Here is an 11687-nt window from a genome sequence, read left to right on the forward strand (position 1 = left end):
CATCAATTTCTAATAAGTGATTTTTTTACAGGTTGTACCTGATACCTTTCTTTCTAAACATTATGATTATCCTTTACCGGATAACCCGTTTATACTTAACGTATCCGAGAATCATAAATGGGAAGTGCGTATTAGAAAGATTGGTTCAAATTATTGTTTTGCTGATGGTTGGTTTAAATTTATTGAAGATCTAAGGTTAAATCATGGGGATATTTTGTGTTTTAAAATAAACGACCAGAAACATTTTAATATTACCATATTCAATAAACACGGTCGTCAAATTTTGTTAAAAAACACTCCTTTGATTGAGCAAGAATATGAACCTATTAGCAATGTGGAAGGTTATCGACAAGTTAGTGACGATCCTAACTATCCTTTTTTTTGCAATGAGAGTAACTAATGAATTGGTATTATACTATTCTATTTTATGTTTATTTTTTGTTATTTTTTGGTTTTTTTCATTTAATAACATTTATATATTTTGAATGTTCTTACAAAATGTAGATTCTTCCGAAATTGATTACTGACTTAAGTGGTTTAAATGAGTTTTCTGAAGTAAAGATCAAAGTTATTAAAGGAAATACTTGGGTTAAGAATCTTCGTACACACAATATTGATGGTCAAACAAGGTTTGTGAATCAATTTATTATCTTATTTATTATGTATATTTTACCCTTTTTATATATTTATTGCTAACAATTATTTTTTCATATTTTATAAACCATAGGTATGGTGTTGTTGGATGGCATGATGTACTTGAAGCTGAACATATTTTCTTAGGTGACGATTGTTTTTTCAACTGGTCAAAAACGAATTCAAAGTTATTGGTTACGAAACTCCAGCAACCAGAAGCGCTACAGTAATAGATTTTCAGTTTTTATTTAAAACCCAAAAAAACATATATGTTACATTTACTTTTCGATCCCCCTTTATTTAGGTTTGTGGTACAATGTGTTTGTTTTTTTAGTATTTTAAATTCAGATTGACATTATAATTTTATCCCGACAGTGCAATTTTCATACCTAACATAAATCATTTATATCAGAAGTAAACACATTTCATTAATTTATACACCTTATTCATTATACAATTTTTTGTTTATATCTATATATTTGTATATATGTTTTTTGTTAAGCAAGATAGATTAACAACCCGTGAGTATTCACGGGTTATAACCTAGTAGTATATATATCCATTTTAAATCATCAAGCAAGCAAGCATTTTTAGAAATATTTAAATCATCAATCAAGCATTTTTAGAAATGTTTTTAATTATTTGCAACTCAATTCTAAAGTTTAATCTCATCGTGTTATAAGGACCAAATAAAAAGTTCTTAATTTATAAAATAAACTAGTCTAAGTACCCGTGTCTTACACAGATGGCCTCACAATAATATATATCATCATTAACAATGTTGACATAAATTTTTTAACGAAAGAAATGTTCCATTCCTTGATGAAGGCGACGCACTTGCTCTTCTTTGCAAGTAGAGGGTGACCAGAAAATAAAGATGCCACGTGCCCGTCCGGTCTGCCGGTTTATTTAACAATGTTGACATAAACTTTTAATAAAAGAAATGTTTCATAACTTAAGTAAAGATTAAATTACAACGAACCGTAAAAAAGGAAAATATTCTAACAACGCGTTGTTACGAAACCATTTTGACATGTTTGTCGTTGTCCGACCAACATATACCTATTTATTTTTAAACTTTAACTTAGCAATTTATTAAATATTTATTGCTTTTATACAAGTTGTTTCGAGCCATTAATCCAAGAAAAAAATAGTTTTAAATGGAATCAAGTCAAATGGGTAAAAAGAAGTTAAAATCGTGTATTACACTGGTGGCTTTTAAAAAAAATATCTCCTTTAACAATGTTGACACAAATATTTTAATTATATAAATGTTAAACTACTAACGCAAATATTAGAGTACACTGAATAATTAAAATACATGAATGAGAAAAAATCACAAATCACTAAAGATTTCTTCAACCGACCTGGAATGGCTCTTTTCAACACGGCCATTTTGCTACCTCCGTATTCTATATTCTTCAATCTATATTGAAGTGAATGGAGGAACAATCAAGCTGAACATAATAAGCAACCAACTTAAGTTTAAAAGAGTAAGATGCAATAATCTAAAGTTTTCATTGTAATTGCATAAATGAATCACCAAACAAACCAGCGATCTCCAATAAAATATTCGAGTTTCGGCCAAGATTTGGGGCTGAAAACATTAAATTGTTGACCAAATAAGTAGCACAACCTAAACATGCCAATTTCAAACAATTTGTTTAATAAAAAGTTAACTTGTGTCATGCTTAACTCTAATGGGTCAAAACTAATAAACTGCGTGTTATTTATTCGGCACTTTCTACTTAATCGCAACCTTATTTTGTGTACATGTGCTTACTGTGATTCGGGTATTGCAAATTAATGAAGAATTTTAGCAATAACTTGAACCGGAAATTGAGATGGAATTTGCTTACCGTAACCCCAAGAGAACAGAGTTGGTAGATCTCATTTAGACTATAATGGCCAATCCTAACTCCACTAAAAGCCTGTAAAACATTTGCAAATGTTGCTTCATCCAGGTCAACCTTGTCAGGCAACATTTTCGAGAACAGGCCGAACACTATAGTCGGTAACCTCGTTTCGATCAGATCAAAAATTAAGTTATTTCAAAAGAATAAATCTCTGTCGGGCATTTCATCAAGCACCTGGCATGATAACTCAAATCACCCTGAGCAACATAAACCTCAGCAAGCCAAATGCAAATTACGTTATCGGTATCGAAAGCCGACTTCGAGATCTTCCCATGAAGCTTCTTAGCATCTATGAGAGATCCAGGCATCATATATGTCACACCCCAACCGATGGCGGAATCATCGGGGCGTGGCACTGAGCAAAGCAGATTGTCCAGAAGTTTCCACAACAACTATTATTACAAATTCAGTTAAGTGATACGTCCCATACCGTATCCTAAATAAATAAACAAGTTATCATAGAATACAACTAAACAAATAGTACTGTTTCGACAACTCAGATTTAATTTATTACAAACCAACTGTCTAAAGGTACGGCCCAGTGTCTTTAAGACTCGTCCGGACAAGATCTACAGACAACTAATGGCATAGATGCTTGATCGAACAACTCCAACGGCTCCACGGCTATAGTTTATTCACCTCTAGAGACCCCTAGGTAGGCTACGACCTACAACTGCTAGATGGGCTCTAAAGCTTTATTATTGCCTCGCTTTCCTAGCAAGTAAGCATCCTAATTACCTGTCACATACGTTAAAATAATGTCAATACATAAAATGTAAAGGTGAGCACACAAGTTTGATAATAGCATATAGAGTTCGAATAGGCCACTCGATCGATTGGTCTGTTCGATCGATTGGGCCACTCGATCGATTGGCCTGTTCGATCGATTGGGCCACTCGATCGACTGGTCTGTTCGATCGATTGGGCCACTCGATTGGCCATCCTGTTCGACTGTTTTCGATGATTTTTCGAGCGTTTTTCGGCGTTTTGGGTCGAGACGTTACGATGAGGCGTTAAGCAACTGAAATCCCGTCAATTCCGACCTGTTTTAACGGCCGGGAATCACCCCGTTCGTCGGAACTGGTCGTTTTTGTCGGTTTTTCCGTGTTTAACTCGAAATCGATCATTTTATCACTAGAAATCAGATCCTAGACCAACACGACACTAAGAAATGTGTAGGAGATCGGTCTAAGTTCTGGTTTTACCATTTTTATGTATAGATCTGATGTAAAAACCTTGATTTTACTTAGGAAATGCCCTGGATCTGAGTTGTTCTTGATGATATGAGGTCAACACTTGAAGTTCATAAGAACTTTGTGATGAAATCTATCCGAACATCCCAAATCCGTGGCCCTTTGATTAGAAAAACATTGATTTGGTTGAGATTCGCGAAGAATCGTACGTAAATCATCCGAATCTGAGTTGTTCTTCATGGGATGACATCACCTTTGAAGAACTTTGTGGTGACATCACCTTAGAACAGCCCAAATCCGTTGATTTCACGGTTGAAAATTGGGATTTGAAAGATAGAAAGATGAAGGATTGCATTTGGATCAAGAAAGTACAAGATTCGGGTTGAAAACTTACAAGAATCGGAAGAAATCGAGAGATTTGAGGGCTGGAGCGTCTTGGTCGGTTAAGAGCAGCAACACAAGTGTTTGGGAGTGAATGGAGGGGTATTTATAGGCAAGGAAGGGGAAAGGAAGGCAAAACAGCAGTTGGATCGGCTGGCCCAGTCGATCGGCTGGCCCAGTCGATCGGCTGGCCCAGTCGATCGGCTGGCCCAGTCGATCGGCTGGCCCATCCGATCGGCTGGTCCATCCGATCGGACTGGCCCATCCGATCGGACTGGCCTATCTGATTGGGCCGGTCTGACCAATTGGACTAGTCTGATCGAATTGATCCGTTCGGAAGCCTTTTGATCCCGTTTTTGGTGCGATTTCGACGGTTTAAGCCATATTTTTATATATTTATATAATTATTAATTTATTTATTATAATTAATCACAAAAGGGCCGTATATACGTATTTATGTATCCAATTCTCAGTGCGGTGATCGAGTTACGCGTGCCTTCGAGTGCGTTCTTCGATGTGATGTGCCACAATGATTATCGGGGCACCACTTACTCATATTGCCATCATCGTCATGACGGTTAGAGTCATAGTACTCACCCGATAACCCTCGTTAGCGTTGATTACTCACATTTTGACACCTCACGCTCATCGAGAAGGGTAGTTTAGGCCCATATTCGACATCATCGTGAGTGTTATGCAAAATAGGTTTGTAATAGCGATAGAATATGCGTAATTATTCGATTATACTTCGATTTAGCGATAAAATTGGTATGATTTCATTATGATCCGAATCTCCGGTGCTAGGCGTAACGAGTGTGTCGAGTAGTAACAACGCACGAAGGTGCGGGTTGTTACAGTATCCCCTCCTTTAGGAAATTTCGTCCCGAAATTAATCCAATAGTAGGGTCGTAAGGGTTGATGCGATTGAGAGTAGAGATTATTAGCGTCTAGATAACGAGCGATCGATTACGATTTGGCGAGTGAAAATAGAGAGAGCATACGATTCGATTACTTAGAAGTGATAACACATACAAAAAGCAATTTTATAGCGTTTTGAACTTACCAATACTCGATTAATTTCCGAAGTTAATTAAGAAAAATCTCCTCATGGCGCGGTGTCGACCGTTTTGATGTCCACACCAGCGCTATGTGGAGGGTTTTGTTATTTGATAACAGGTTTTGAGTTTTACATTTTAAAAGAATCAGGTGGCAAAATAAGTTTTAAGAAAACTTTCCTACAACGTGGGTTCGAGCGGAACTCGACTGCCGAACCCTCGTTCTCGGGAAGATTCCTGTCGGTCATTGCAAAGATTTTTAAGAAAAGAATTGGACTTATGAAATTTTCATTGGGCACGGAGCCAAACTGATTCAATGTTTTCTCCATGTTGTAAGGAATTTCATTTGTCCAACGGTTTTAGTAAAAATTTTATAAAAATAGGTTTTCCTTAATACTATGGAAAAATAACTTACCTCGGGCCCCACGTGGCACCTTCCCACAAAAGTTCGTTAATATGGTTAAAACACTTATATATAGGAAGTACCAGCGGCGTATCCACCATGCTTTACCCATATTAACTCTGTTTCATGAGGCAGTGTCATGCGTGCCGATAAGACACAGATAGAATTTCGATTCCCTTGATCCTAGCGATGAGGTGCTAGACCGAGTTTTGAATAGAAATAAGTTGGATGCAAACCAAGCGTAGGCAGCGGGTGCGAGTAGTCCGGTCGCACAACGCTGATATGGTATGCTTGGTTGGGCAACGAATGACACGATTTTGATTCGGGTAAATGAGATTTCGATTTGATTCCACACGAAGTTCGCATGGCACGTTTCCACAAGACTTGCTAATATGACAAACACCATGTTTCCATATTAGTTTTATCTTGTGAAGCAATGTCATGCACCCTAACATTACACCACCTGCGATGACTTCCAAGTAACATTCGAACATCGATAGACAATAGATTTCAACAGATTGATAAGCGACGATTGTTGCGTTGCGAGTGATAGACGATTGATTGAACTGATTACACCACGAATAGTACTAAGGCTAGCCCACACGGCCTTTTTCCACAAAGTCAACTAATATGGTCAAAACATCACCATGTTTCAACCTTGTTAGTTTCGTCTCGTGAAGCGAGGTCTTGTGCGCTAACATGACACGTAGAATGCGTGCATTGATAAGTAATAGCGAACCATGATAAGAGTATCGAGTTGGTGGATTAGGTGCGAGGCGCGTTAAGAGTGGAAGGCGGCGAGTGATTCTCGATACTCGTCTAGCGAATCCACAATAGACGATCCACACCAGCTGATAGAAGTTCACACAATTGACAACAACTAGCGTTAGAGATTTCTAGACAAACACATGATGCGATTGCGATTTCGAGCCACTTATCGAATGATTTGATTGCGAGATTGATCCGGCAAAACTGCGATTAAGTTGCGTTCTAGACTTTCCGACCAGTCTCGCGTTGCTCCAATTGCTCTTCGGGGTGAACTTACCTAAGTTCATCGATGTGGCAATTTGTGTACGCGGACTTACGAGAAGCCTCGCAGTGATGCGGTTTAGTTTTGTTACGCCTTGTGATTGATGGTAGAGTGTCAAATTAACCATAATAGTATAATAGGTCTAATAACGTCCAACTCCACATGGCACTTTCTTCACGAAGTTTCGGTAGTATGGTAAAGCGTACCCCCGCGTCACCCCTACTACTTATGCCCCGTGCTTTGGTGTCACACTTTGTTGACACGGCCTTGACCGTGCTTTTAAACGTTATGGCACCATTAGAACTTCACTACGATCTCCGTGCACTGACCAAGATAATCCCGTGTGCACCCGTGATTAGTTGTCCCTTGCACGTATACCGTACCTCGTTCTAAGAGTGTTATAGGGATAAAATACATAATATAGTACATAGTGCTAGCGTCTAGATAGTGCTCGATTGTAAGAGAAATAGAATCCACACACGATGATATATGAAATAAGTTCCAGAAATGATAGCGATAAGTCGGATTATTACAACAACATTAGGATCAAAATAACGTTGTTGTGGATACTTGCGGAGACGGCGGTTGCTGATGACTTCCTTCCAGGTCACGGTCCTGTACGGCACTGCGACGTATAATGCCCATACCAGTTGCAATTTGCGCAATAGCGACATTTTGCTTCTAGCGGGTGATGATACGTGCATGTGAAACACAGGGGATGAGATCCATTGTAAGCGCGTTGTGACTGAACTGGGACTGATCGGAGAGGTTCGGGTTGCGGCAGTCCAGTTGTTGAAGAGTCTGGGCTCACGGTCCTTCGTTTGCGGCTCGGTTGGGCTTCTTGAGTTGATGCAGTGTCGTCTTCGGATTCGCCTGACGATTTAACGGAGGCATTGTCGGAGCGATTCTTGGAAGAATCCTCCGAGGCGCGGTCAGATGAACCATCGACCGATTCTCCAAAGGAATCGTCGGATGAGTTGATGATGATTGCTTGATGAGCTCGTGTGACAGGCTTCTTGGAGAAGGATCCGTCCACGACTCGTTTGCTGTTGAGCTCTGCGGCTAGACGGTAGGCTTCTTCGATGGTAGTAGGTTTTGCAGCTTCGACAAAATCACCCACACACTCCGATAAGCCACGAATATACTTCGCGATAGCTTTCTTTGGAGTATCGACTTGGCTTGGGCAGATTACGCTAAGCTGTTTGAACCTTGCTGTATAGATCGCATTGTCACTTTCGGTTTGCTTGAGTTCCCAAAATTCGTTCTCTAGCTTCTGGGCTTCGTGAGGGGGACAATATTCTTCCTTCATGAGTTCCTTCAGCTCACCCCATGAGAGGGCGTAAGCTGTGGAGATACCACGTTTGTTGCGTTCGGCGGTCCACCAGTCGAGTGCTCGCGATTGAAATACCCCGGTGGCGCAAGTAGTTTGAAAGTCCTCGGGGCACCCACTCTGACGAAAGGTAACCTCGATGGCATCGAACCACTGGAGTAATTGAGAAACACCTCCTTCACCCGTGAAAGGCATTGGATCACAGGCTTTGAAGTGTTTGTAGAGGAATGCAGATTCCGTCTTGACGTCTTCCGGGACTCGAGAGTGGCTTTGAGAGTGCACTTGCGCGACAATTTGAGGAATGAGCTTGACCACTTCTTTGGTCACAATCGAGGCAATCCTCTTATCGGCGCGTCGTTGGGCTCTTCTCCTAGCTACTCGTCTCGAGGTCGAGTTGTTGGAAGGCATCTAGACAGAAGGATTCGGAATGAGATTCGATCATAATGATTTTTGAGCTTTTGATGCGATTTGATTCGATCAAAACTTGATATTTAATTAAACACATAGGAGCCACATAGGAAAATTCTAGATTCCTAAACTCTCACATAATTGATTCGTTTTGTATTTAATACATATAGATATAGTTGTAGGTTACACATAGATATTGGTTTAGAATTTGCGAGGGCGCGATGAGAGAAATGGCGTAAGCGAATTCGAGTACTTAGACGTTGGTTTTGTTGCGGTCATTCGGTCTTTGTTTTGGATTGCGATGGCTGTGCAAGTTGTGCGCTTCGTAAATCTAGGATCGTAAATCCGATAAATCGAGAAATCGGTAAATCGTAAAGCTTAAATTTGAAACTCATAGACGTAAATGATACCATATACGTAAAATTTAGATGGAATGCCTTGGGTGTTTAGGCGTTGACTACCCAAGTAACCCGACTATAACCAACAGGTTCGGGCATACGCGTTGACCTAGAGGACTCACGCTTCCACTGGGATGCAGCTCCTAACATTCGTCTCTCTAGTCTTCGCGCAGCCTGAGTCATTGTTATGGTCGTGTCCTTGGTGAGAGCTTTTGTAAACCATTTTATAGAGTGGAACAGTTGATTAAGGTATGGGTTTCACCCCTGGCTTAACAACTTCGTTCCCATGGGTGGTGGCGCTCATCGAATTAAATTCGAGAGTTCCACTAGAATTTTGAAATGGAGACCTTTTGTCGAGATGCGGATGTCACTCCTGGCTCGACGAAGAGTTCTCGTGCTAGGAAGATACGCTGAGTGAGCGACCTTATCGAGAGTTCTTGGTTTTCACACCTGGTCTCGACTAGATCACTCGGTTTTATTGTACGAGTAGTTTTGAAAGCATGTGTATTGTGTCGGCCTTAGGAAAGGCTAAGTAACATTCTAGCCTTAGGAAAGGCTCTTTGTGTGAAGCTGTAGTATGCGGTGTTCACACAATAGTTGTAACTTTCAACAAATTGGATCGAGGGTAGCAAGTTGGCCCAAACAAACCCTAACGAGTTCGTAAGAGTCGGCCTGTAGGTACTTAGACTATAGACTAGGTCAATTTTTCTAAGACATCGACCCGGACTAGGTCGAGTCTCAAACTTTGCCTAATTCCCTATAGTTATGGCTCTGATACCAATCTGTCACACCCCAACCGATGGCGGAATCATCGGGGCGCGGCACTAGGCGAATCAGATTGCTCAAGAGAATCCATAACAACTATATTGCGATAATATTTATTACATTTGTCATCCCATACTAACAAACAATACAATCACATAAGTTATCACAGATTTCTTGTTCTCTCGAACAATTCAAATCCGACAACCTATAATTTAGATGAGTTTCTAGACTTCCTAGCTTGATTTGATGTAAACTTCGGCTAAACCTGCAACATACGTTAAAACTTTGTCAATACAAAAGTATTGGCGAGTATACAGGTTTGATGTGTGATAGTGTGATAGAAAAAGTGCTGCGAATTTCCACATGCATAAACGTAATACACAACATATATACTCACAAAACTGATACTACCAGCTAAGTCCTCGATGCTCGACTCTTGATGGCATAACTAGACCCCGTCGGGCGAAATAGTACTATACTAGTCTTGGTGGGACGTCACGAGTATAAGTCCTAGCATACATGTACTAGCATCACGTATATCTATGCAAACAGTTATTCGCAAGTGATAAATAGTCCAATTAAATCATTCGTTTGATAAGTTTGGTTTTTATGGAACGTATGTTACACCCAAAATTCGATAAAAGGGGTCAAGTATACTCACAGCGCGTTTTCGGTTAGGTTTGCGGAACCGGTGCCGGAGAATATCCTGATTTCAGATAATTTACGTGAGTGATAGGTTACTATGCGTTAAACGGTATCGATTTGTGTGGAATCGGGCAAAATTGGGTTAAAATCGGACAAAATGGTGAAATTGGGCTGGCCCAGTCGAACAGGCCACTCGATCGAGTGGGCCTGGTCGGTCGGTTGGACTTGGTCGGATGGGCCTGATTGGTCGGACGGATGTGCCTGATCGGTCGGACGGCCTGGTCGATCGAATGGGCCGTTCGATCGAATGGGCCACTCGATCGATTGGTCTGTTCGATCGATTGGGCCACTCGATCGAGTGGCCTGTTCGATCGATTGGGCCACTCGATCGACTGGTCTGTTCGATCGATTGGGCCACTCGATTGGCCATCCTGTTCGACTGTTTTCGATGATTTTTCGAGCGTTTTTCGGCGTTTTGGGTCGAGACGTTACGATGAGGCGTTAAGCAACTGAAATCCCGTCAATTCCGACCTGTTTTAACGGCCGGGAATCACCCCGTTCGTCGGAACTGGTCGTTTTTGTCGGTTTTTCTGTGTTTAACTCGAAATCGATCATTTTATCACTAGAAATCAGATCCTAGACCAACACGACACTAAGAAATGTCTAGGAGATCGGTCTAAGTTCTGGTTTTACCATTTTTATGTATAGATCTGATGTAAAAACCTTGATTTTACTTAGGAAATGCCCTGGATCTGAGTTGTTCTTGATGATATGAGGTCAACACTTGAAGTTCATAAGAACTTTGTGATGAAATCTATCCGAACATCCCAAATCCGTGGCCCTTTGATTAGAAAAACATTGATTTGGTTGAGATTCGCGAAGAATCGTACGTAAATCATCCGAATCTGAGTTGTTCTTCATGGGATGACATCACCTTTGAAGAACTTTGTGGTGACATCACCTTAGAACAGCCCAAATCCGTTGATTTCACGGTTGAAAATTGGGATTTGAAAGATAGAAAGATGAAGGATTGCATTTGGATCAAGAAAGTACAAGATTCGGGTTGAAAACTTACAAGAATCGGAAGAAATCGAGAGATTTGAGGGCTGGAGCGTCTTGGTCGGTTAAGAGCAGCTACACAAGTGTTTGGGAGTGAATGGAGGGGTATTTATAGGCAAGGAAGGGGAAAGGAAGGCAAAACAGCAGTTGGATCGGCTGGCCCAGTCGATCGGCTGGCCCAGTCGATCGGCTGGCCCAGTCGATCGGCTGGCCCAGTCGATCGGCTGGCCCAGTCGATCGGCTGGCCCAGTCGATCGGCTGGCCCATCCGATCGGCTGGCCCATCCGATCGGACTGGCCCATCCGATCGGACTGGCCTATCTGATTGGGCCGGTCTGACCAATTGGACTAGTTTGATCGAATTGATCCGTTCGGAAGCCTTTTGATCCCGTTTTTGGTGCGATTTCGACGGTTTAAGCCATATTTTTATATATTTATATAATTATTAATTTATTTATTATAATTAATCACA

Source organism: Helianthus annuus, chromosome 8 (genome assembly GCF_002127325.2).
Source record: "Helianthus annuus cultivar XRQ/B chromosome 8, HanXRQr2.0-SUNRISE, whole genome shotgun sequence".
Classification (NCBI taxonomy): Eukaryota; Viridiplantae; Streptophyta; class Magnoliopsida; order Asterales; family Asteraceae; genus Helianthus; species Helianthus annuus.